General features: G+C 41.0%; 2 protein-coding genes across 4 annotated transcripts in view; both read right to left on the bottom strand.

The window, feature by feature from the left end:
* MTHFD2L (methylenetetrahydrofolate dehydrogenase (NADP+ dependent) 2 like) overlaps positions 1 to 27,535 on the bottom strand; it is a 460,807-nt gene that overhangs the window by 256,234 nt on the left and 177,038 nt on the right. The window lies entirely within an intron of this gene.
* Positions 1 to 27,535, bottom strand: part of LOC125922825 (growth-regulated alpha protein-like) — a 118,904-nt gene that overhangs the window by 71,736 nt on the left and 19,633 nt on the right. The window lies entirely within an intron of this gene.

The following is a 27,535-nucleotide window of genomic DNA, read 5'->3' as shown; positions in this document are numbered from 1 at the left end:
GTCCCTAGAGAGGAGATTTTGTGCCCACGATTGTCCAGGAAGCCCTCACAGAAGAGTGAACCATCTCCCCTCGTGTGTCCCAGGCACCCCTCAGACCCCTGCCTGCCTTCACTTTGTCTGTGTCCTAGCCATCTGCCTGCCTGGCAGTGCAGTGCACCTGTGTTTTATTCCAGGCAGGCCAAGTGAGTTTGTTTGTTTGTTTATTTACTTATAAGACAGAGACAGAGAGAGAGAGAGAGAGAGAGAGCATGAGCATGGCAGGGGAAGAAGGAGAGGACAAGAGAGAATCCCAAGCAGGCTTGGGGCTCCATCCAAGGATAGATCATGACCTGAGGGAAAATCAAGAGTCAGATGCTTAACTGATTGAGCCCCTCAGGTGGTCCCTGGCTGAGTTTTAAAACTCCAAACTTTAGAGGTGCCTGGATGGACTGAGTCAGTGAAGCATCAAACTTTGATTTCAGTTCAGGTCATTATCTCATGGTTTGTGAGGTTGAGCCCTGTGACAGGCTCTGTGCTGATAGTGTGGAGCCTGCTTGGGATTCTCTTTCTCTCTCTCTCTCTCTCTCTCTGCCTCTCCCCCCTGTCAAAGTAAATAAATGAACATAAAAAAACCCTCCAAACTTTAGGGACCTAGTGTGGCACGGACCCATGCTGGACCTCTGGGGGAGGGTCTTGTCATGCTGGGGCAGGTTTGTCCCAAAAGGGAAGTCCCACCAACAGCCAGGAGCTTGGAGTTTGGAATAAAGAGTGGCAAAAAGCTGGTGTCCATGTTGGCCACCCTCTGCAAGTGTCTCTGTGTCTATATTAATGTGGGGGGGGGAGGAGCATAATGTCACCCACCAGCTTTTTTGTCCCAAGAGATGCAATACCACCTCTCCCAGATGCACTTGAAGAAGGGTAAATTATCTCTCCCAGTGCATCCCAGGGCCTTCTCAGATAACACCGTCCACACCTGGGCCTCTGCCCTTGTTCCCCACAGGAGCACTGCAGTGCCTGCCAGGCTCAACATCAGCCCGGGTGTGGAATTCTAAAACCCCCATCTTTGCACTCCACTGTTTGTAAAAACTCATGAAAATCAGCTCCTCTCCTTTTCCTAGGCAATGGCCTTGGAAAAGTGTTTTCCTTGCATGATGTTCTGTTCACTCCCTGACCCCCCCCCCTTCTCCTCTTCTCTCTACAATCAGGGCGTTCTGCCCTCCACAGCACCTGGGATCAGTTTCTTCCCCAAATCACACCTCGACAGCCCCTACCTTCCATGATGTGCTCTCTTCTCCTGCTCTAGTTGTGTGGTTTATTCTGTCAGTCCTCAGACCGATTTCTTGGGTGTTCAGAATGATTTGATATTTATCTAGCTGTGTTCAAAGGATGAGGCAAGTCTAGGATCCTGTTACTCTCTGCTATCTTAGTTCCTCCCCAAATTTCCAGTCATTTAGAGGACGAGTTATTTTCCAAATGGGAGCCAGCTATTTACTTCAATTGATATTACTTTAACAAGCTAAAGTAGTGTTTGCAACTCTTGTACTGTGGTTTCTCCTAAGTCAACAGTTTTAGTCCTTAAACACGGGCTTTGGATTCTTTAGTGCTTTCTAGATCCAGCGTTCTGTCTGTGCTTCCCCTTGCCCTAGAAAGTCCAGCTCTTCTTGGGTTCTTTCTAGTCTCTCTCTTCCAGGCTCTCATATTCTCACTGCCTCACAATATCATTGAAATATTCATTCATTCTCTATTTCCTCATTCAAGGGAGATCTATTGCTTTCCTAGATTCTCTGGCAGCTGAAAGGTTTTGTTTTTTTTGAAAATCAGATCTTACATTTGATGACAGTCCAAGTCCTCCCATGACTTCTTCTGGGTGCTGGGCCCTGTGGCCATGCTTTTACCTGGGATTGTGTAACTTACCATTTCTAGGCAGGAGGAAAAGGAAAAATCTTCCACCTACAAAATGTCTCTCAGGCATGACCTGAGAAGAATTCCAGATCCTGGAGATAAGTAGAACTGTGATGATTCTCAACACTGTAAGTCAACACTTAACAAATTCACTGTGAAGAAATAAGCTCCACCTTTCAGTTGCACACTGGGTCCTGAAGCCACATTGCGAACAGAAGGGAGGTTAGCACAAGTTAGTTATCTGGTAAACCAATCTCACCTGTTTAATGAAAGGACCGGGAAGTGCTCAATTTGCTGTAAAGATGACCATGAAAGTCCGCAGGAGACCACTCAAGACTGACTGCACTGTCCACGACAGCTTGCATTTAGATGAGATACTGGTAGTGGCCTTATGGAAATAGAGAACAGAGGAAATGGAGTCCTTACTAGATAAGCTGAGGGCCAGGAGAGAGAAATCAGAAACTTCAGGGTCTAATCCCAGCCGTGACAATGACTTGACATATTTGGACGAGTTATTTTAACTTTTGTTTCTCAATAACAAGTGATAATTTGAGGGGACTATCATTATAATACCAAGTGCTAACTGTGAGGAAAATTACAAAGCAATCCATCTAGGATATGTCAAGTTCTTGATCCGCAAAGAGTAGGAATAGAACTAAGTCATTGTTCGATTTGCAAGTCATGTCATCTTTTAAGTGTGTAACATTTATAAGGTTTTTGAAATAATAAAATAATAGTTACTGTATTGTAGAATATAACACTTGAAATCATTCTAAAACGTTGACCAAAACTGGTAAGAGGCAGTAAGAGAGAACAAAGCTTTGTAAAAATATTAACTGGTGACTTTGCCTCTCTTGGGATTTTCATTTCCCGAAAGAAGAAAAATGTAGGCTCATTTTGTCAACTACATGTTGACAGATTTTTGGAAACATGGACAAAAGGGAAGCCAGTCTTTTTCAAAACACATTTTAACATTTACTTCTAGTCACTAATGAAATATCTTAGTATTTGGAAACATGGACAAAAGGGAAACTTAGTATTTGGAAACATGGACAAAAGGGAAGCCAGTCTTTTTCAAAACACATTTTAACATTTACTTCTAGTCACTAATGAAATATCTTAGTAAAGAAAGTATTTTAACTGGGGCACAAGGGGTCAGGGAACACAGCAGCGAGATGATGGAATGTTTTAGGGACAGACAGCCAAGAGCTTGGCAAACTTAAGAATCACTGAAATGAATATAGTTTGATTGTCTAGGTCCAAACACTTGATCTTAGATAAGAAAAACTAGACTATAAAATGGAATTAAGTGTGGAATATATTTTAATTTGAAGCCAAACAGATTACGTATATTATAAACACCATTTTGTAATGAGATATTGTAACAGAAAGTTCCTTAGAAACTAATGCATTAGATAGCTTACCAAAGAAGCATGTCATTATTGACAGAGGGAATCCTCTTGCTTTTAGCATGCCAAGTAATTGCTATTCTAATGTGAAAGAGAAAATTAGAAGTATATCAGTAGATCTTCAAAGGTCTAGTAAATCACTTTATGAAAAACTATACTGAAAAGAACATTCACATCTTTTTCCTTGACAGAGAAATAAGGTAATGAAATATTAAGGCATGATGTCCAGTTTTGCATTTGATGTCATCAGTTTTTAACTTACAGGTAGATTACATTCTGAATTTTTGAACCACACTGGTTTGCTAGGATTTGAAATATTTTTCCTCTAGAAATAATGTTCTGAAGGCCAGATTACTTCACAGAATAACCCCTGTCCAGGCACACCCGAATACACGGTACACCGTCTCCCCACCCCAGGACACCCCCCCTCCCAATCCACATTCTTTCAAATGTAAGGCAACATGATGTAGCACAGGCTTTGGTTAATGGAGCATGGCAATAACCCACCTTAGTGGCCTTAGAAAAACTGTTTAATTTCTACGAATTTCATTTTACTCATTTGAATGTAAAAATAATTATAACTCCCTCTTAGGGTGATTGGTTGTGAGCATGAAGTAAGGCAAGTTAAACAAAAGTTCTTTTTACCTTGCAGTGTCCTGCAAAATGTTGGTGATTAATGTACTCTAGTGCTCTATGGTTTAGTTACTCTTGGGATTAAATTGCCTTTGTAAACAATGTGGGACACAGATGCTATTTAAAAATGTCTCTATAGAAGAAAGTGCATTGTATGTCAAGACAAGCTGCAGTAGGAGTGAAAATAATGTCCCCCACCCAGCTGTGGTGTTGCCAGCCAGCCATCTGGCCAACAGAAACATTTCTTCACTGCCTCCCTTCCCTTTCCCAGCTGTAGTGATCACTGTTTCCCAGAAAGCAATGCCTGATGGCTGTTCTCACTCCTCTGGTGGGCCTTTGTCCTGTGTTTCCCATATTATCTTCTTTATTTTCATAACCGCCATGAAACTGTCATGAAAGTTTCATAACTTCCTATTCTCTCGTTATTTCATGCATATGAGATTTGTTTCTCCTGTTGGGTTCTAAATTACTGGGAGGCAAGACCCACCTTTGTCCCTGAAGATCAGACACAGAATTGGTGCTTGGCAAATGCCAAGTAGAGTACAGGAGGGCATTTACCAGGGGATGAGAGTGCTATCATAAAGAAGGTGAGATGGACTTGTTGCCTTTAGTGGGTATTATCTAGATTATAATGACCACACTGACAAAGAAGGAAAGGCAGAAAGATCCAAATCACGGGGACGAGTGGTAATAAGTGGATAAAAAGATCCATGAGCAATTGTCAAATCTGAAGACACTTGAGAAGCTAGTCACTTGATAAAATTTTTTAGTAAGAGTAGCATCTCAAGGAACAAAGAAGTTCCATGTGGCAGAAGCTTAGAAAAAGAAAATTTTTTAAAAAATGGGAAAAGAAAGTGAAATCTAGTGGAAAAGTTATTTTCAGGAGAGTAATTTTAGGTTAATTCTAAACCAAATAAATCTATGGAATTAGATGGTGCAGGCTTCCAGGTAGGTGTCTAACGCGTCTTGTCGTTTGCACTGCATACAGTAGATAGATAATTACCTCTACGTTCCTGATTTTGAATGGTGTTGGCTCAGCTAAAAGAGCAAATCATTACTACAAACAATAAATATTTTTTAAGTTTATTTATTTTGAGAGAGAGAGAGAAAAAGAGAGAGTGAGAGTGTGTGTATGCATGTGCAAACATGGGAGGGGCAGAGAGAGAGGGACAGAGAATCCCAAGTGGGGATTCGACATGGGGCTCGAACCCACAAACTGTGACATCATGACCTGAGCCAAAATCAAGAGTTGGACACTCAACTGACTGAGCCACCCAGGCACCCCAACAGCAAATATTTTTTAATGTATACTATGTGTCAAGCTATTTCACCCGCTTTATATAGAGTATAATATTTAATCATTGCATTAATGTAATGATTTATAACTACAGGGGAAACTTCAACTCAGAAATGTTAAATAACTTGCCCAACGCTTATACCACTGATAAGTGGTGGGTCCAAGGTTTAAGCTCAATAGTCACTATTCCTAAAGCAGCTTTCTTAACCACTGTACCATAACACCTCCAAAATATGAAGAAAGCTTATTCACTTTTGGTAGTATAATTCTGTGTCTTTTGATGTGACAAAAAGAACAACAACAAAAAAAAACCCTTTCTCTAAACTGATATATATGCTAGCCTCTGCCCCAAAGCCATTATAATCATCCCTTATACTTTCAACCCTCCACTATCTCTTGGCCTTCCTTCTTTCCCAATTGTCCACATCGTATTCAGTTGAAAACATTGCACAATGGTTCACCCGGCCACTAGCGGTCTGTGGTTAATTTTGGTTAAACATCAGTGGGGAGTCAGATAACAAGAGGTCTGGCAAGGGGAGGGTTTGGATTAGCTTGGTCCTACTTTTTTCTCTGAGACCCATAATTCATGATGCAAAACAGTGGCTAATCTTCTGCCTGCCTTCTCGCCATGATAGTCTTTGAGGCTATCTCGCCATGATAGTCTTTGACACTGAGGGTCAGAGTATGGCTTTGCCTCCTTAAGAGCAGATGTGAGAGGGAGTTCAAAAAAGATGGGGTGGGGGGCAACTTCTGGTATGTGCTTAGTGTGCACCAGTCTAGCTACTTTACATAAATTATTTATGACTTTCTCAACAGCCTTCTGAGATGGGCAGTATTCTAATTATCCCAGGAGAACACAGAGTGGCCTTAGTCTCAGAAAATGCCCACGTTCAGGTTTAAATGACGGAACAAGAAATCATTTTTGGTTCACCTGATTCCCAAGTTTGTGCTCTCTGCACTGTGTCAGTTGCATCCCAAGGGCTGGGAGGTGTCCGGGGTAAGGAGTTATGGGGTTAGGAGCTCCTCGCGCAAATACTTTTTGATAACAAAACTAGCCTTTTGTGAGGGATCACTGGGTGTCAGGCTCTTTGCTGAGCATTTTGCAGGTGTTATGTACATTAATTCCTCACGACTCTACAAAATAGGTACTGTTGTTATTTCTAACTTACAGAGAAGGAAAAAAGAGTCTTAAAAAGATTAAGAGGAAATTTACCTGGGAGGGACCCCCCGGGTAATTTGTTCCCAGACCGCTTGCTCCCATCCCTCAAGTGCCCTTTATAGGTCTAGTGCACACTGGGTGTTTTTGTTTACCACCTTGTTACCATTTCTTTCCGAGGCCTATGTTGTTGTGTGTGTGCAAACATTTCTGTGGTGCTTGTTAAATGTCAGGCACCATTCTAAACCCTTGGCATGGATTCCTTAATGTAATCCTTGCAGCAATCCTATGAAGCAGCTATCGTTATCATCCTTGTTTCATAGATGAGGAAAATAAGGCACAGTGTGGGTCAATCATTTGCCCAATGTCGCGTGGCTATCAAGAGGCGGGATTCTCTGCAGAGATCATGCTTCCATGATCGATGAGTTCAGCTGTCTGTTATCATTCATGTTGTTGCTGGAGCTCTGTTCCTAAAACTTGGGTCCAGTCTTGTCCATCCATCTTTGAAAGACCTGCAATTTCCCACTATTTCTGACACAAATTCAAAAATATTTTGCTCAGCATTCAAGGCTCTTCACAATTTGGCTTTCGCTTGCCGTTCTACGTTCATCTCCATCTACCGTAGACCAGTTGTCAACCTTAAACTAGCCAATCATGTTCAGCCACTCGTGGTTTTCTTCTCAGACTGGAAGACTCTTTGCCTTTCAAAATCCAAATCAGTGTTTAAATTATCTTAAATAACTCTCTTCCCTCAAAGCTTTCCTTGTTTCTTCTTCACAGAGCAACACTCATTGCCTTCTGCACTTTTATACCTACGTAATATCATGTCTTTCACTCCGTGTCGGGATTACACTGTGATGCTTGTTCTTCTCTCATTCAGATAAGACCCTGGGTCTCTGTCCCCTCACAGTTCCTAGTGTTTAGTGCAGACCATTGGCATTGTTGAATGAATGTGTATGTGTAAGTGAATGAAAGTGTTGAACACGTTTTAAGCCTTGAGGGAAAAACAGTAGAATTTCTAAGTGTTGTGAAACTGAATTAACTTTCAGAGTCAATAAAATTTACTTCTATATTGCACGCATTGTCAGAGGCGAGTACAGCAATATTTTCTGCTTTTGATATTCCTGGCACGTCAGAACCGTTAAGTTGTTCAACGAGACTTTACTGCAAAAGAGTTGTTCCTTAGTTGGAGAGATGAATAAAGTTGGTCCTCTGATGTTAGGTGGAGACAGAGAGCACTGTTTTTCAAGCCTTTTTTTTTTTTTTAATGTTTATTTATTTTTGACAGAGAGAGAGAGACAGAGCATGAGCAGGGGAGGGGCAGAGAGAGGGAGACACAGAATCCAAAGCAGGCTCCGGGCTCTGAGCTGTCAGCACAGAGCCCGACGTGGGGCTCGAACTCACAGACCGCGAGATCATGACCTGAGCCGAAGTCGGACGCTCAACCGACTGAGCCACCCAGGCGCTCCCGTTTTTCAAACTTTTTAAAAATAAAACTCAAGAAACTGATATCATATTTTAACCCCATGATTTTTTTTTTTTGTTACATTGCCTTTCTAGCTATACTACTAACAGTATAGGATTTATCTTTGGGGGGCTATTTAAGAATAGCAGAGGCAAAACTCTCTTTCTGATAATGTTTTAAGCCATAACTCTTACCACACTTAGGAAACACCCTATATATCTCCTGGCTCCTTGCTTTTGCTCTTGCTTTTTGATCTGTCCGAATATCCTTCATCTTCCTCGCCTAGTCCCCACAAATCATCTCATACCCAAATCCTTAGTCACAGAGATCTATCTAAAATGTTCCCTTCTCCACAAACTTTCTAGGGAAAAATTTTTTTTTTTTTTTAATTTATTTTTGGGACAGAGAGAGACAGAGCATGAACGGGGGAGGGGCAGAGAGAGAGGGAAACACAGAATCGGAAACAGGCTCCAGGCTCCGAGCCATCAGCCCAGAGCCTGATGCGGGGCTCGAACTCACGGACCACGAGATCGTGACCTGGCTGAAGTCGGACGCTTAACCTACTGCGCCACCCAGGCGCCCCTCTAGGGAAAAATTAATCTACTCCTATTCTCTCCTACCAAAGCATGTTTTGTGGGCTTTTTGGTTTGTTTGTTTTGCAATTATAATTTCACTAATCATGTTTGCTTACTTCTCTACGTCTTCTGGTAACTCGTGGGCTGATTACAGTTGGAATCCTAGCATTTATCCTATGTAAGGCCACTTTCTCCAAGCTATCCTACCCTCCACCCAGCTCCTTTAGCATGCCAAACTCTTTACAATGTTAGGGTTTTAGAGTTTTGATTTCTGTATGTGTTACGCACGTAGGGGAAACCACAATTTCTTTTTCCCTTTTACTCAGAATATGGCTGCCTAGTAAGAGACTAAATTTCCTAGTTGGCTTTTCATCCAGGTGTAGCCATGTTACAAAGCCATATGATACCACGAAGATACGAGTGTAAGTAATTATCTCCAACGTATAGAGAAGGCACTAAGATTATCATTATCCCGCTTCACGGGGAGGATACAGGCTTACAGAGGTTCAGTAATTCAGTTACTTCAAAGTTTATAATTTCAAGTTGAGACTCTTTTATGCTCCGATATCTCTTGTGAGTTTAGTTTGCCAGAGGCAGATGCACAAAATCCAGACAGTTATGGGATATCTGTAACTGAGATTCAGGTCCTCGTGAATGATGACCATACCAAGGCAGTTCAGGTAGTTCCATGATAGCCTCTCCGAACATCTGAACATTCAGTCAACCTTCCTGTACAGGTGCAACGTTCTGGTCATCTGTTTGAAGAAGTTTTTCCCAGATGGCCATCTTCCTTTCCTTCCTGCTGGCTGGAAATGGTGACGGTGGGGCAGCTGTAGAAGTCACAGTGGAGGATGACAGAACTGCCCTTCTCAGCCCAGATCCCTAGATGATTTTACAGCAGAGCTTGACTACTGACCCTGGACTGTGAGGTGAAAGTGAAACTTTTGTTGTCTTACCCCTTAAATTTTAGAATCAGTTTATTAACCATCACCCCCAATGAATATGCCCCAGAACACCTTTCTATCAGTAGTAAATCCTACTGACGTTTCAGGTCTCAGCTTAAATGTTCTTTTCTTGGAGAGGTCTTTCCCAGTCTCTCAATCTTTTTTTTTTTTTTTTTTAAGTTGACTTATTTATTTTGAGAGAGAGTAAGAAAGTGTGGGGGGAGAGGCAGAGAGAGGGAGAGAGAGAGAATCCTAAGCAGGCTCCACACTGTCAGCATGGAGCCCCATGTGGGGTTCAAACCCACAAACCGTGAGATCATGACCAATCAAGAGTTGGACATTTAACCAACTGAGCCACCCAGGTGCCCCCAATCTCTCTATCTAAATGGTTTTCCTTTACATGCCTTATCATTTGATCCAGATCTTTTCTTTTAGAAAGCTCAGCAACATCTAGGTCTGTTTCTATTTATGTGATTATTTAGCTCTCCCCTTCATTAGACTGTAAGCTCTATGAGTGCAGGACCACACCTGCTTATTCACCAGCACTAATGCACTATCAAGCACATAGTTGGATCCCCAAAAAGATTTGTTATGTAAATACAGCTAATAGTAGTAATTTAGGCAATAACTGCCACTTATTAAATATTCACAATTTTCAGGAGTGGTACTACTACGTGTTTTACACACATCATCTCATTTAATCCTTTCAACAACATATAGAGAAGGCACTGATAATATCACAATCCCGGTTTACTAGAAAAAAGTAGGTTTAGAGAGGTTCAATGATTCATACAAGATCGCATAGTTCAAAGCTTATATTTTCAAGTCAAGAGGATTGCCTCTGTGCTTATATATCTCTTGAGAGTATGGTTAGCAAGAGTTGGGTGCACAACTTTCAGACACTTCTACTAATGGAGAATTCCAGGATTTCTACTAATTGAGACTCAGATCATAGTGAATTATGACCACCTCAAAGCAGACTGGTTTGGTCTGAACATGCCTGAACACCCAGCTGACTTTCCTATGCACCTGCAAGACATATTCTTGTCTCTATGTAAATGCAGCAGGAACAAAGCCTAAGCACTGTTTATAATTTAAAAATATTCTCTAACCCCTGTGTAGTTAATTCAACATAAGGCATGAAGAAACATTCTTCTGAGCTCCCAAAGGAGTGACTACAAGATTTTTTTGATTATTTTTTTCTTTGTTTCAGTCCGGGATTTGATCCGGAATGGATTGATATTTTAGAATTATGCATGATATTTTCTTATTGCATATTTGTTGTTAAATGCCCCCCCACACACACACACCACTCAAAACAAGCCAAGAATATAATAGCAGAAGAAAAATCTCTAATTATAGAGAAGCTTGTGTACCAGATTGAGAATGGTATTAAATCAGGAGTCAGGGCACTGAGGATCTAGGTTTGCAGTGCCCAGTATGGTAGCCTTTACCCACAGTAGCTATTTACATTTAAATTGAAATTAAATAAAAATTAAAAACTCAGTTTCTCAATTGCATTAGCTGCATTTTATTTTATTTTATTTTATGTTTTTCAATTTTTAAAAAACTTTTATTTAAAAAATATTTTTTAATTCATTTATTTTTAAATTTACATACATGTTAGTTAGCATCTAGTGCCACAATGATTTTGGGAGTAGGTTCTTAAATGCCCCTTACCCATTTAGCCCATCCTCCCTCCCACAACTCCTCCAGCAACCGTCTGTTTGTTCTTTGTATTTAAGAGTCTTTTATGTTTTGTCCCCCTCCCTCTTTTTATATTATTTTTGCTTCCCTTCCCTTATGTTCATCTGTTTTGTATCTTAAATTCCTCATGAGTGAAGTCATATGATATTGGTCTTTCTCTGACTAATTACACTTAGCTTAATACCCTCTAATTCCCTCCACATAGTTGCAAAAGGCAAGATTTCATTCTTTTTGATTGTTAATACTCCATGCTATATATATACACCACATCTTCTTTACCTATTCATCCATTGATGGACATCTGGGCTCTTTCCATACTTTGGCTATTGTCGATAGTGCTACTATAAATATTGGGGTGCATGTGCCCCTTCGAAACAGCACACTCATATCCTTTGGGTAAATACCTAGTTGTGCAATTGCTGGGTTATAGGGCAGTTCTATTTTTAATTTTTTGAGGAACCTCCATACTGTTTTCCAGAGTGGCTGCACCAGTTTGCATTCCCACCAGCAGCGCAAAAGAGATCCTCTCTCTCCGCATCCTCGCCAACATCTGTTGTTGCCTGAGTTGTTCATGTTAGCCATTCTGACAGGTGTGAGGTGGTATCTCATTGTGGTTCTGATTTTTATTTCCCTGATGATGAGTGACGTTGAGCATTTTTTCATGTGTCGGTTGGCCATCTGGATGTCTTCTTTGGAGAAGAGTCTATTCATGTCTTTTGCCCATTCCTTCACTGGATTATTTGTTTTTTGGGTGTTGAGTTTGATAAGTTCTTTACAGATTTTGGACACTAATGCTTTATCTGATATGTCATTTGCAACTATCTTCTCCCATTCTGTTGGTTGCCTTTTAGTTTTGCTGATTGTTTCCTTCACTGTGCAGAAGCTTTTTACTTTGATGAGGTCCCAATAGTTCATTTCTGCTTTTGTTTCCCTTGCCTCCAGAGACATGTTGAGTAAGAAATTGCTGAGGCCGAGGTCAATGAGGTTTTTGACTGCTTTCTCCTCCAGGATTTTAAGGGCTTCTTGTCTTATGTTTAGGTCTTTCATCCATTTTGAGTTTATTTTTGTGTATGGTGTAAGAAAGTGGTCCAGGTTCATTCTTCTGCACGTCGCTATCCAGTTTTCCCAGCACCTCTTGCTGAAGAGACTGTCTTTATTCCATTGGATATTCTTTCCTGCTTTGTCAAAGATTACTTGGCCATATGTTTGTGGGCCCATTTCTGGGTTCTCTATTCTGTTCCATTGATCTGAGTGTCTGTTTTTGTTCCATACTGTCTTGATGATTACAGCTTTGTAACGCATCTTGAAGTCCAGGATTGTGATGCCTCCTGCTTTGGTTTTCTTTTTCAAGATTGCTTTCACTATTCGGGGTCTCTTCTGGTTCCATACAAATTTTTAGGATTGTTTGTTCTAGCTCTGTGAAGAATGTTGGTGTTATTTTGAGAAGGATTGCATTGAATATGTAGATTGCTTTGGGTAGTATTGTCAGCTACATTTTAGATGCTCAACAGTCGCATATGTCTAAGTGGCTACTGTAAGAGACAGTGCACATTAGTGTGGCTTTTGAGGCCACCAAGGCAAGTTTCCTGAGTGATGCTGTTTGGATTCTGATGGGCTGCTGTGTTGATGTGGATTCGTTTTATAGCTCCTATCAGTGCTTCAGCCGGAGCCATAATTGAAGGCAGTGGTATTAGGGGGACCTTCTCCATATATAACCTGAAGAGAAAGAAGTCACCTCTGTAGATTCAAAACAGCCTCACTCCTTCTTCGCTGTAACTTCGGCCTTAGCTAGAACCAGGAATAGGCCTAATTATCCTGGTATTGATCTGGACCTCATGTAGTTACTTCCTCAGCTTCCCTCTGCAAATGTGTCCCTTATAACAATCCCCCAAATGTATAATTTGTTACTGTGCTGGGAAAACACTGTGCTTGGCATCAATGGTAGTGTGACCATCTTGATTCGGAAAGAAAGAGGAGAGGGTTTGTGAAGTCAGTCACCTATTGAACAATCATATCACTGCAAACTATCATTTCTATATAGCATGTTGTAATGGGGTTAATCTAAAAGTACTGTAAATCTTCTAAAAACCTCTATAATACTATTTTAAAAATCATTGCAAGCAGAGTCTGCCTTAGGCTAAAGTGTATATTCAGTATACTCGGATTCTGTTCTCTCTCTCTTTCTAATTGGTGATGATGACATCTTTTATGTTAAAGAGTTATGTAAACATCCTCCCTTCCGGGCCAAGTGCCTTTCTCTGCAAAGATGTCAGATCAAAGTGTAGTGAAAACTCATCTGACCATTTCCCTCTGCATCGTTCCAAACTCACTAGCCCCAAATGTTGTTCTGTCCTGTTGGGGAAGTCCGTGCTCTATCTTGCTCCTACTAATCTTCAGAGATGGGACCTTTACAGTTTGTTGCGGGTGTAGAGGCAGTGACACTAGCCAGTGCAGACACACCTCAGGATTATCTGACCCTAGGGAAAGAAGTGGGGAGAATTTACCACCAGTGTCCTCCAATATCCACTGGGGGCACCAAGGGAGTGAACAGCCTCTTGCTTCTGGGTGCTCCCATGTCATAAAAGTTCCAGGGCATAAAGCAAGAGACATGCTATGTAGCTAAGGCCAAGTGCTGTCAAGTTATACCTGCTCAGAGCAGTTTATTGTGTGAATGGCAGGGTACAGAGAGGGCCCAGAGGATATGAGGCAGGGCACAACCAAAAAAAATAATTACAAATAACAATAACTAAAAAGTCTACGGACTGTATGAGAATGTTTTCTGTTGGTGCAGAAAACAAAACTAAGTATTCTGGTTGAATTTTTCTGGCAAAAAATGTAATTTATTTGTTTGGATACAGAATGTATCCAAGGAAGTGAAATGAGCATCCAGTTGGCCAAGATTCCTCCAGTCCAACGTTCTGACTGTTTTCACATCCCACTTCTTGGTATCCCCTGCACAGCTGCCTTTGTTCCCAGTCTGTTGGTCTCTGAGAATGTGGCCAAGCAAAGCAGGTTGTGGTTTTATTGATAAAGTTTCTTACTCTCCTAATCTGATGGCTCACAATGAGTCAATATGTGGTTTTTGCTGGGCCTTTAGGTAATGCAACTGTCATTCCAATAGACTGCAGCTGCCTGCACTTTGGTTGGTTTGGATCAGTGCCTGGGTTGCTTCTCTGCTGGCTAATGGTAAAGGGAGGTCAGCCAAGTCCATCATAGATCAGGAATAAAGCTTTATAACATTGTTGAAGGGAGGAAGCTACGAGAAGCCAGAAAAAGGGGAGAATAAAGGAATGGTCCTCTTTCTTGGCAGATAAGAAAAAGCATGCTCAGATGTAAACTGGGGTTCTAATCACAATCGTGTCTAACAGGATGAGGAAGCGTGGTTACATGGTGAATTGCATCCCTCAGGGGCACCTTGACGGAGCAACCTTTATCATAGTTTTCGTGTTCTAGTACAGAGGTCTGCCTGCTCATCAGAGCCATGGTCAGGTATGCTAGTTGTTCTTTTAGGGAACCTACAAACAGTGCTCCTTACAACTTCCTGAATTATGAGTCTTGATCCAATTAAGATACAAAAAAATAAGTTAGATCAAAGACCAAAATACCAACCTTCCTGCTAATAAAGCTGATACTAAAAGTTGCAATTGGTATCTATGGGTAGATGCACTCCTTAATACTGGACGCCAGAATTAGGCAGACTTATCTACCTAGTCACAAGCTGAATTGGAAATTTTCAGACATCCCCTATGGGGTAAGCTGCTTTCACACACAATGGAGAACAGAGCAGATCACTTGCTATAGGTGGGCAGGTGGCTGTCATGGGAAAGGTAAGAGGAAGATGTTATGCAAACCACTTGGTTCATAACAAACTCATCCATCTAAATAATCGTAATCTTCCTCTCAAAAGAAGAGAGACCAATTAACTTAACTTTTCAAGATGCCACTTTTCCGTAGGTAGATGCATCATGAGAGAGTAGAAGCAAGTTTACAGGTAAAACACCAGCTTTTTCTGAGCAGTACACGCTGGTCAACTTGCACACCGCCCTCCCCTCCCCCCACCACTATCTCTTCTTTGTGGATGGGCTTGCTGCCAGATCCTGTACCTTCACGCTGTGACTCATTCTGTTGCTGTAGATTTTTTTTTATGTTTTTAAATTTCTTTTTGAGATAGAGAGCGTGAGTGGGGTAGCAGCAGCAGCAGAGAGAGAGGGGGATAGAAGTGGGCTCTGTGCTGTCAGCAGCGAGCCTGTGTGGGGCTAGAACTCACAAACCACGAGATCATGATCTGAACCAAAGTCTGACTCTCAACTGACTGAGCCACCCAGGTGCCCCAGTTGCTGTAGATTTTGACTCCTCTGGGTTAGTACTGAGACTGATAAAGAAAGGATGACAAGGAAGCTAAACTTTATGAAGAAAGTATGTTTATACCCGTTTGTTTACTCAACAGAAAAATAAATCTTCAAAGATATTAAGATACATACTATATTTCAGTGATTCTAAGAACCTTACTTGATCACACTTTAACATCTCTGAAGTCATGATATGCTTACCACTAATGGGGAACACAGATTATTTAACTGGTATTTCTCTTTCTAAATGGTATGTAAAATAATGATGACTTATAATCTATAGGGTCTGAGAATCAGTAAGTATCTAATAAATGAGGAGCCTAAAATTTGTCACCTGGCTTGTGTGACTTCAAACTTCAGAATATTTTTTGGCCCACAACACTTTCCCCCTGAAATATACAGGCAATTAAGGCAACACGTGTTTCATGTTTTATGCAAATGATTTCCTCCTTTCCCCACAACCCTTCACATACTGCCATCCAAGTTGGCATTCAGTCTTGCTTGGCCACATCTGCCCAGAATTACATTCTCGTGGAGCCAAATTCCTTCTTTTGTGAAGCAAAGCTTCTTACTGAGTTCTGTGAAGTGCACTGATGATATGTTCACTATCACAAGTTGAACTAATGTTGACTGAATGTTCCAGCAGCTGGGCCTTGTTAGAAGAGTAAACTGGGGCTGACACTTTATGTCAACTCAAGTGGAATGTGAGGGAAAAGGCTGGGGAACTTTTCTTATTGCTCAAGACTATTCCCTTTTGCAATCAAGAAATGTGGGAAATAACTGAAGTGATTATTTCATAGTTGATTTCTCAAGCAATACTTTGGCATTTTTTTCAAATTCATCTTAAGTGTCTCCTTCATACAAAGTGTGAACGAGAGTATGCTACCTGCCACTGAGAATCTGACATGACATAAAAAAGGAACCACCGAATGCACTCTTGACTAGTAGAATAAGAGAGGCTCAGAGAGGTGATATGGGGGTTTGAAGAAGGAAGAAATCACATACGTATGAGAGAATTTCTCTCAAGCAGAGATGGGATTGAGACTTCTGGTTTCCTATAATGTCAGTCTCCAATAGGGTATTTGGAGACACTCTCACGGAAAGCAAATCAATGGTAGATAAAATATATTTTTTTTAATCTTTTAAACGTTGGGGCGCGTGGGTGGCTCAGTTGGTTGAGTGTCTGACTTCTGCTCAGGTCATGATCTCGCGGTTTGTGAGTTCAAGCCCCACGTCCGGGTCTGTGCTCACAGCTCAGAGCCTGGAGCCTGCTTCAGATTCTGTGTCTCTCCATCTCTCAACCCCTCCCCTGCTCATGCTCTGTGTCTCTCTCTCAATAATAAATAAATGTTAAAAATTTTTTTTTAAAGTAAAAAATCTTTTAAAAGTTGAACAGCCAAAAAACAATAAGGAATTATTAGATCAAGATTTGAAGAAAATCAGGAACTCAGATAAATAAGTGGAGTATAAGAGCCCCTTTGTCCCTGAAGCAATTTGCTAATTCCCCTAAATCTGAAATTTAATTTTGATGACCCACTTATAATGGCCAGTCTAATAGAAGACTGCCTTCAATAAGTTCATAATCCTGGAGACTGCACAGACAGGATGAAGAAGAACCAGGTGTAAACCAGCCCTCGACCATATTTCACATTGAATGGCTGAGTCCAGGTAATATTAAACTTCAAACTTGAAGATTTAAGGTGGTCCTGGACTGATAGAGATTTGGAACACAAATCAAGTTGGAGAAAGGCAATGAACAGCATATGGTCATACACCATCATCAGGTTCAATATACTTTGCTTCCACCAAGGATATGACCACATCCATGCAGACATTGACATTGTATAAGGGTGTGTGTGTGTGTGTGTGTATGAGTGTGTGTTGATGACACTATAAATTGACACTTGTAGCTATTACCACGTTTTAAAACTGGTATCTTTAATGACAAGGGATCTGCCTACCTTTGCGATTTTCTCAAATGAAGATACTGGGTGAATATTTACGTCAAAAATATCCAGCTCAATATTTTACCTGGATTACATATCTTTCTTTCCATAAAATAGTTTCTCTTATTCTAACAGTACTAAGTATTGAGTAGTGAGTTCTTTCAAAGCATTTCTATCTTCAAAATATCTAATCATGCATCAATGTCCTTTGAGAATTTGTAATTTAAAAAAGCGATTTTTCTCAAAGCACATGACAGACATTTTCCTGGAGTAATTGGAATTATGGGAAGGTGTCACATATCTGGTGCATGCACGCTATCGCCAGCATCATTAGTCATTTGAAATATGAGTATAAAATACAAAGGATTTTTTTTCCTTTCAGTCTCCATTGTTAGATCACCTTCAACTTTCTGACTCCCACACGCTGGCATGTCCCCGAGTCCATCCAGAGACCTCTTCTCAAATTTATCTACAATCAAGACCAAGGGTAACTTACTTAGGTCCATGGCTTTTATTATCACTTGTATGTTGAAGATGCTTCCACTCATGTCTCCACCTCTCATCTTTCTTCTGATCATCAGGATGGATGTTGCAACTATTCAACGTCTCCACTTTGGTGTCTAACAGACACCTCAAACATGGTAAGACCAGAAGAGAACGCTAGTTAACCCTCCAACACAAACTTACTTATCCCTCGTCATCTCTTAATAAAAGGCACCGCCATTCACAGACCAAACCTGCGTTGCCTGCCTTGATTTTTCACTTTCTTTTTTTCACCCCCTGCCTCAACTCTATCAGCAAATCTGTCGACTTTATCTTCAGCATTTATCACTCATTCAATATTTCTTGCTCTCCTGACTGTTACCTCCTTAGTCCAAGCCACCATCACTGTCTCATAGGAACCACTGTGACAGCCATCAAACTTGCCTCTTTGCCTCCTCTCTTGTTCCAAATCCTCACTGTCCATTTTCTACACTGTAGCCAGGGCGATATTTTTAAATGAAACAAAACTTTTCACTCTTTTACTCTCAGCCCTTCAGTGGCTTCTCATTACACCAAGAATAATATCTAAAACTTTTCCATGGCTGCAAAGTTCTTTATCACTGTCCCCATCTACCTCTTCAACTTCATTTCTGAGACCCCCCCCCTCTTTCATTTATTCCACTATGTCAACCTTCCTGCCCTACTTATTCCTTTAGAATGTGCCATTCACAATTTTATTTCGGGAACTTTGCTTTGCTCTCCGTCTGCCAGGAATGTTCCTCCACCAGATATTCACATGACTTGCTCCCACATTTTATTTGGTTCTCTGTTCAAATGTCCTTTCCTCAGAAGAGTATTCCCAGAATATCCTAGCAATTCCCTTGCCCCTTCATTTTTCTTCCTTGCCCTATTTAATTTTTCTGTTATAAACATCAGAACATATAGTAATGCAACCTGATATTATGCGATATATTTGTTTATTTGTTATTGTCTTGTGTCCCACGCTATGATAGGAACTCCATGAAGACAAAGCTTTACTGTATCCTCGGTTTCTGGAAGTAAGGCAGGAAATGGAGGTGCTCAACACATATCTGTTGAATTATTAAGTGAATGAATGGATGAATGCCAGTTTGCCAGTCTCTCTCAGATTACCTGGAAAGGAGTTTTCATTTACTAATAGGCATAAAGCTGGGTTGGTCCAAGACCATGAAAGATTCTTTTTGCTCTCCATTTTCTAGAATCTGGCCTTGGAAACTGGTTAAACTTAAATAAAACAGTTATTTGTTTATTCTACATTACGAGATTATTAAATCTCTCCATTCCATTGTATCTGCTTGGGGGGATAATAACAGTGCTTACATCATAAGATTGTTATAGAAATTTGAGAACGTAGAGTAAAAAAGGTATTCTAAGGTACCTGGCATATAATAAGTGCTCAGTAAGTATTCTCTGTTGTCATTAATGTTATTGCTGTTATTTTAAATTTAGAGTTTCCTCTTTACCAGTAATGGGTTACTCTCCCTCTCCCTGCCTTGCATGGTGGAACATTCATTAAATTTTGTCTATGTGTCTATATGTCTATAATATTGTCTCTATACGATATAGGCCGCTCTGTCCTCACTTTGCACAGAGGTGTAGGGTTACAAAAATGACCATTTAAGAAATTTGTGCATACTGGAACCAGAATCATACAAAGCAAGGGCTGCCAGTATGCTCGACTAATTCTCGTGATAGTCTTTTTTTTTTTTTTTTTTTTGCCAGAATTCTGAGTCACAAGAATATATTCCTGTGCTGTACCCACTTCGTTCTTCATTGCACTTGCCTTTGCATCAGTCTAACTGTGAAAGACCTTTTCATGGTGGCTGCTTTTTTGGCCTTTGCTGTGTTATATGTAAATAAAATGGTCTTGTTCTTTCTCATCTTTCATTTCTGATTTTATTTATGTGGCTTCTTTCTCTTTTTTTTTCTTAAAAAAATTTTTTAATGTTTATTTATTTTTGAGAGACAGAGAGAGACAGAGTGTGAGCAGGGGAGGGGCAGAGAGAGAGGGAGACACAGAATCTGAAGCTGGCTCCAGGCTCTGAGCTGTCAGCACAGAGCCCAACACTGGGCTCAAATCCATGAGCCACGAGATCGTGACCTGAGCTTAAGTCTGACACTTAACCAACCAACAGAGACACCCAGGTGCCTCTCTTTTTTTCTTGATGGAGTCTGTAGAAAGTTTATCAATTTTGTTTCTTTTTTTTTAAAGAACAAGTTCTTGGTTTCAGTAAATAATCTCACATTGGAGTTTTAGAGAGGGAACTCACTTGTCCCATTTCTCCGTGAACCTGTCTAGTCTTCCACGAACCCTTTGGGAATATATCCCACCAGTATGGGATATATTTTATATACATAAAAATTGGGTATATCAGCTCTTTCCCACTTTGCATACAAGCAGTATAGTTATCTGCCACATTCACTGTCCTCACCTTACCACTTTCTCTCCATTTCTGAGATGAGGTTTTTGTGAAAGACTAGTTTATATAATTTTCTTAGAACTTCTTTCGAAGGACAATGAAAGAAGCAAATCCCCAGAAAGGTAATAATTCATAACAGGCCATCCCTGAACCAAGTCTTCATTCTTAATCTTTGAACACAACCCTTTTTTGTGCCATTTTGTCAAATTTGTTACAACCAAATTTGCCATACAGCAAAAGTGTCCTTCTCCAAATGAATCATGTCAATACAGGTACATATAATCTTTTCTTTCTTTAACCTGACAGATAAATGCATTAAGCTCTGCTTGTACTGAGTCTTGTCAGGTATCTGAGGTTGGGTCTTCTGGTCCTATCTCCTGTTCTCCACTGAGGTCCCGCACAACTTCACAAGCAAAGTAAAGAGGATATCAATTCTTCCCTGCTGGCTTTATTCTGCCTTCCTTGCTTCTCTCTTCTTCTAGGCCATCCCCTCCTGCCACCCAAAAAAGATATCCATAATCACTTAATACAAGGTGAAATTTGTCAGCTTAACAGCTATACAAATAGCCTCACAGACTTTAAAATCTAGCTTGGCCTTGACTAGAACACCTTGCTGTAGCTACTGAATAGATGGAAAAGGCACTTTTCCGAGAAACAGGATGACATTGCACATATACATATGAAAACAGAATCCCTAAATATAAGAAAAAATTGCCTGGAGTGTTGACAGTCACCAATTTTGAGTGTAAGTTAAGGGATGGAGGGGAAATGCGGTCAGAGAGCAAATTTGACTTGCCTTGGGGTGACCATGGTTTGAATAGATAGTACTTACCTCTCAAATGTGAAGCAAGCTGGTCATTTTCTAGATCTCAGTTGGGTTGAATAGTGCATCACCTCATTTAACTGTCAGAAGGATTAGAAGTCTGGGCATAAACATCTGTTCAGAGTTATTAAGATATAGATATTTGGGGATATATTTCTTAAGACAATTCCCACATATAGAAGAGAAGTTAGCAATAGCAAAGTCAAATGGGGTGACATCCTATTATTTAAACTAACAAGCTGGGAACAAACCCTCATGAAATACAGTCCCCTAGCCAGCCAGAATCCCATCTGCCCAAAGAGAGTAAGACCAGCTTTTTCCTTATTTCTTCCCCTTAATTATCCACCTGCCCCTAAATTTCTTCCCCATTGCTCTGTTGTAATGCTTGAGATTCCACTATTGCAATCATTTTGGGGGGCTAAGGCTTATTCAGTTTTCAAAGTCCACTCACTACTAAATGCCTACTTCATCAAGCTCCCACTTACCTTTCAAATCTCAGCTCCTGTGTGACCTCTTCTTTGGATTCCACCCACCCACCCTGTCCCCTGGTTCTCCTGGGCAATTGAAGCCACTCTGACCATACTCTCATTGCTCCTGCCCTGTCTGTCTGAGTTCCCACTATATGAACAACTCCTTGTAAAGTGCCTTTAGAAGGTTTGATGGGACAACAAAACAGAGAGTAAGATAAGGGGACCCAAGGGTGGTGGTGAGGGTAGGTAGCAATTATAAATAAGCTGATTAGAGTAGACTTGAGAAACTGACATTTGAACAAAGACTAGAAGAGGTGAGAGAGTTAGCCACAGAGATATCTGGAAATAATATATTCCAGGCAGAGGAAACAACCAGAGTTAACAAACATTCAGTCCCTAATACCCTCACTAACAATAGGACCTCACCTCCTGCTGGGTTCTCCTCGATCACTCTCTTCAGGCACATTGACTTGCTTAATGACCCCTGAACAACTCATACATACCCTGCTTTAGGGCCTTTGCGTGGCTTGTTTCTTCTGCCTGGAATATATTATTTTCAGGGGAGACCCTTGGGGGGAGTGGGGAAGGGCAGACCTAAGGCTTTGTTGGCTATTATAAGAACTTGGGTTTTTCTGTGAGTGAGATGGGAAGTTATCAAAAAGTTTTGAGTAAAAGAATGTCATTATCTGGTCTATGTTTTAAAAACACCACTGTGGCTATCGTTTTGAAATAAACTGTGGGGGTGAGGGTGGCAAGTATAGAAGCAGAAGTCAATTTGGAGGTTATGGTATCCCCAGGTGAGAGGTAAGGCTAGCTCAAACCAGGGAGGTAATAGCTGACGTGGTGGAAAGTGGTCAGATTCTAGATATATTTTACAGGTAGATTCTCCAGGGGTTTCTGACAAAAATAATGTCTAATGTGTGGGTAAAAAGAAGTCAAGAAAAACTCCAAGATTTTTGGCCTGGACAATTGGAAGCCTAAATTGCCATCAACAATAATGGTGACTTGCAGGCAGACCAGATTTTGGGGGCTGACCAAGAGTTCCATTTTGGATATATCAATTTCAAGACGTCTGTTAGATACTGAAGTGGAGTTGTTCAGTAGGAAGTTAGATGCACAAGTATGGAGTTCAGGAGAGGGTTCAAGGGTGGCGTTCTAGGTCTGGGAGTCATTAGCACATAGATGCCGTCATCAGGATCTGTTCTTTTCTCTTTCTAAACTTTGAAATTCTTTCTCTCTTTCTCTACTCATTGTACTTCTTTTGCATTAAAATTTTTTTCATGTTTGTTTATTTATTTTGGAGAGACTGAGAGAGAGAGAGAGAAAGCACATGCAAGCAGGGGAGAGGCAGAGAGAGGGACAGAGAATCCCAAGTAGGCTCTGTGCTGTCAGCATGGAACTTGGCTCGGGGCTCGAACCCACAAACCGTGAGACCATGAACTGAGCCAAAATCGAGTCAGATGCTGAGCTGTCAGCACAGAGCCTGACACGGGGCTCAAACTGACCAACCATGAGATCATGACCTGAGCTGAAGTCAGACACTTAACCGACTGAGCCATCCAGGCAAGCCCAGAAGTTCCTGTTCTATAAACTTATGCTATAGGTATACTCGTATGACTTGTATACACAAGAAATGAATACATAAATGTCACTAAATCATTATTTCTTTTTTTTTAAGTTTATTTATTCTGAGAGAGAGACAGAGAGAGAGAGAGAGAGAGAGAGACAGAGACAGAGAAACATGTGCGTGAGCTGGGGAGGGGCAGAGAGAGAGGAAGAGAGAGAATCCCAAGCAGGCTCCACACTCTCAGCATGGATCCTGATGTGCAGCCCAATCCCACAAACCATGAGATCATGACCTGAGCTGAAACCAAGAGTCAGACACTTAACTAACTGACCTACCCAGGTGCCCCCACTTAAACTCTTAAAATATTTACCATGTACACATTTTCTTTCAATAAATATGACACATGTATCTATTTGCTGATGTAAGTTTGAGCCCAGAAATAGCAAATTAAATAAAATTAAGTGACAGTAGGAATATGGGTCCCTTTTTTGACCAGATGGCCTCAGGGGTATCAAAATTTGAATGACACCAAGAAAAATGGGTCAGACCTGGGTCCATCCAATGTGTTTCGAAGCAAATCTTAATAATGGATAATTTTCACAAAGGATCTGATTAATGGTCATTCTTAATTATTGGCCTGCCTTATAGATGAGAGATTCATCTCATCTACTGATACCTGTGTTTTAGAACAATCACTTTGCAGTGAATAAGATGGATTGGAATAGGAGCAGACTGGAGTCATGGATACTAGTTTGGAGGTATTTCAGGGAAATGGTTGAAAGTTTGAGAAGGCCAGAATTAAGACAGTGGCAGAGGGAAGAGAAAGGAAGGCTGGATGAGTGTGGGAAAGAGTGGAGAAGAGGCAGCACCTAGAGCCTGGCTGGATGTGGGGCAGGACAAGGTCAGTCTATGATGACCCCTAAATCCCTCGCTTAGGCAGCTGGATGAACTGTATGTAATAAAATAGAAAACCAGAGGAACAGTGGGTCTGGGGAAAATAACAAACGCATCTCCTTCACCTTGAGCTCTCTGGCCCATGGGGTAGGGCATCGTCATGGGTGATTGTGTGTTTCAGGGCAGGATGAGGATGCAAGGTAAGGGGACAATTCTTTTCAGCAGTGACAAGAATTGAATCTCAAGAGAGGAGAAAAATCCCTGTGGGGATGATGAGTTCTGGAAGGAGGTTCGGCTAAATTAAAATGATAGCATATTTTTATTGGCACCAAGAAGAAAATACAGAAGACAGGCAGCAGTCCAGATCAAGATTATAGCATGTGACGACCTAGTGGGGGAAGACTGCTATTGCTGGCAAGGAGTAGCAGTCAGGATGTCTTAAACAGCCTGATGAACTGCCGTGTCATGAGGAAGAAATGCACCTCACCCAGAAACACACAGAGGGTCTCTTTCTGGAGATTTTATGTCTCAGCATCCCACAGTCTGGGTGTAACCAGGGTGGAGCTGGTTCTGTTAACTAAAGCGGAAGTAATGGAGATAATGGAGTAATGGAGGATAAAAATCAGGATTCCTGGCTTCTCGCCTTGGCTCTGCCACGATCTGGTTTTATAATATCTGGCAAGTCAGTTGGTCATGTTGATTTTAAAACTTCCTCTGTGAAATAAGTTCAAATGTGAAGCAATTGTTATTTTGACAGTTTATGTAATTGAGGAGCAAATAACCCAGACTTAAGGGGGACGGAAAGGCGCCCTGGAGGAGGTGATATACAAACTAAGATCATCCCTCAAATCTTAGTTCCTTTGTATGTTAGGTCAGGTTCAGGGGAAGGAGGCAGGGCAAGGGGAACCAATTTAAGTGGAGACAACAGTATGAATATGAGCTTTAAGCCAAGAAACGGAGACTAGCTTCACAACAAGTACGAGCAGTGTGATGTGGTCCCTAGAGCAGAAAGAGATGAAAGGCATTCACCTCTTTAGTTCTTTTCATTTGTTTTCTAAAATACATACTAGTGTTGACATTTTATAGAAGAAGACACTGAAATTCTGAAATAGGATCTATCTGCCTCAAATCCTGTTTTAACTACCGATTTTTACCACTTCCCCAGAAGAACACATGAAGAGGGGTGGGGCAGGGTGGTGGTGGTGGGGCAGTAATGAAGGTACACTTTTCTCAATACATCCAAGCAGGTTACATTTTGAAAAATTCGTTGAACCTAAGAAAATCATAGTGAAAAAATGTAACATGTGTGAGACGGTGTCAAACCACCAACATAAGGAAGTAAAAGATTTCTAGTAAAATTAGTCACATAAATGAATCACTAACCGTGGCTTCTTCTTAGGAGTTCACTGTATCCTTTAGGCATAATTAACACAAGCCAAATTTGGTGACCTTGATTCTTCATAAATGTGCATAAAAGGCCACAGCAATCTGATATTCTTTTACAACTATTTCATCCACAGCAATTCCATTTTAGTTTATTTTTTAAGTTTATTTTATTTATTTTGAGGGAGACGTATAGACAGGGCGAGTGGAGGAGGGGCAGAGAGTAAGGGAGAAAGAGGGGGGCTCAAACCCACGAAAACTGTGAGAAACTGTGAGAAACCTGAGTCGAAACTAAGAGTGGGCTGAGCCACCCAGGCGCTCCCACAGCAATTCCGTTTTTAAAAAACCACGTACGTATTCCAAAGACGTACCGCAGGTGTGACCTTTCCTTCAGCCCTCCTTCTGGAAACACTTGCCACACGGTATAGGTCATGCTTATTCATTCTAAGGTCTTTTCTCTGTATTTTGGATCTGGCAGGTTTATTACAATGTAGTGAGGTATGAATTTTATGTTTCTATGATGCTTAGAATTTGTTGGGCTTCTAAATATGAAAATTTCATCTGTCTACAAAATTCTTAGTCATTATTGTTTCAAATATTACTTTTCATCCATTCTTCTCCCCTCATTGTCTGGAATTCGTTTCAGAAGTAATTTAGATATTCTCAATACCATTCTTGAAGTCTCAATCTTCTTTTTGTACATTCTGTATTTGCATCTCTCTAGCGCATCTTAGATTCACGTAAAACAATGGTCTCTCTAGCTGAATCTAATCTATTGCTTAAGCCCACGGAGCTGTCTACCAGCTACTCCGGAAATGGCCTGCCTCATCCTGGGGTGGCTCCTGACCATGTCTCCGTGGTGTGTTTACACTCTTCTGTTCTAGGGTGCTAGACCCTGAGTGGATACATGACATAAACTGTGCCGATTAGATCCCTTTCTCTTGAAATTTGGAATTTGATATTCTAAAATATTCAGTCTTGTGCTTGTGGTCCTGAGATAGTTCCTGCAGCAAGCCCGACTTGAGGGCTAATTGTTGATATACAATACTTCATGATTTTTCACACTTATTTTCAAAGCAATTTTATTTTAGCATCTCCTCTTAACAATCCTGAGCAGGAACGAAAAGGATTTGATTTTGTTTTGTTTGCCACGTTTTCACATTTACAATGGAGTGTAGAGAAGTGAAGATACTTGTTCAGAATTGCAGACCTTCGACCTTTTTCCCAGGGCTCTTCCAATGCATGCATATCACCTCTTGAAGGCACAAGAGTCTCTCCTGAGGAAATGCATTTTCTCATTTGTCTTTGTGTTTCCCTTTCACGCATGAAGACACACATGGAGTGATCGAATCCTTCGAAGGATTCAATTCATAAAAACTCTCGCTTCCCTGAGAACCATTTCTTCATTCTACAGTGGTGAGTCCCAGATTCCATGTTTGTACCATGCGACCACTATCCCTTGCCACAGTTTATTGGACCTCTGTGGACACCTGGCTCGATATAGCCAATGAGATCTTCTCTTTCGGGAATCAGACATTGAATCTTAGGGAAAGCAAGTTATTTTTTTGTGGATGACTTGTCATAGAGACCCAAAAATCAGAGAAAAAAGAGAAACCCCAGGCCAGCAGAGAGAGGCAAAAACATAACAGATGACAAGAGGAAGTCCTGAGGACTCCAGTGTCTAGGGACTGAATTCATTTCCGCTATGGACTGAATGTTTGCGTCCCTCCAAAGTTCGTATGTGGAAATCTTAACCTCAATGTGATCGTGCTTGGAGGTGCGGCCTTTGGAAAGTAACTGGGTCATGAGAGTAGAACCCTCATGTATGGTATTAGTGCCCTTATTTAAAAAAAATGGTCAGAGAGCTAGCTCTCTTCTTCCTCCATGTGAAGACACAGCAAGGAAATAGCTATTTGTAAACCAGGAAGAGGACCTTTTCAAGTACTTGGCCTTTCTGGCACCCTGATCTTGGACTCCTGGCTCCCAGAACTATGAGAAGTAAGTTGTTGCTCAAGCCACCCAGTCTAGGGTAATTTGTTAGCAGCCCCAACTGAGAACATCACTCATCTGTTAAAACATTTTTATTTTCAGAAC

This window comes from Panthera uncia, chromosome B1, assembly GCF_023721935.1.
Source record: "Panthera uncia isolate 11264 chromosome B1, Puncia_PCG_1.0, whole genome shotgun sequence".
NCBI lineage: Eukaryota > Metazoa > Chordata > Mammalia > Carnivora > Felidae > Panthera > Panthera uncia.
This window is presented reverse-complemented; position numbering and strand designations above follow the sequence as displayed.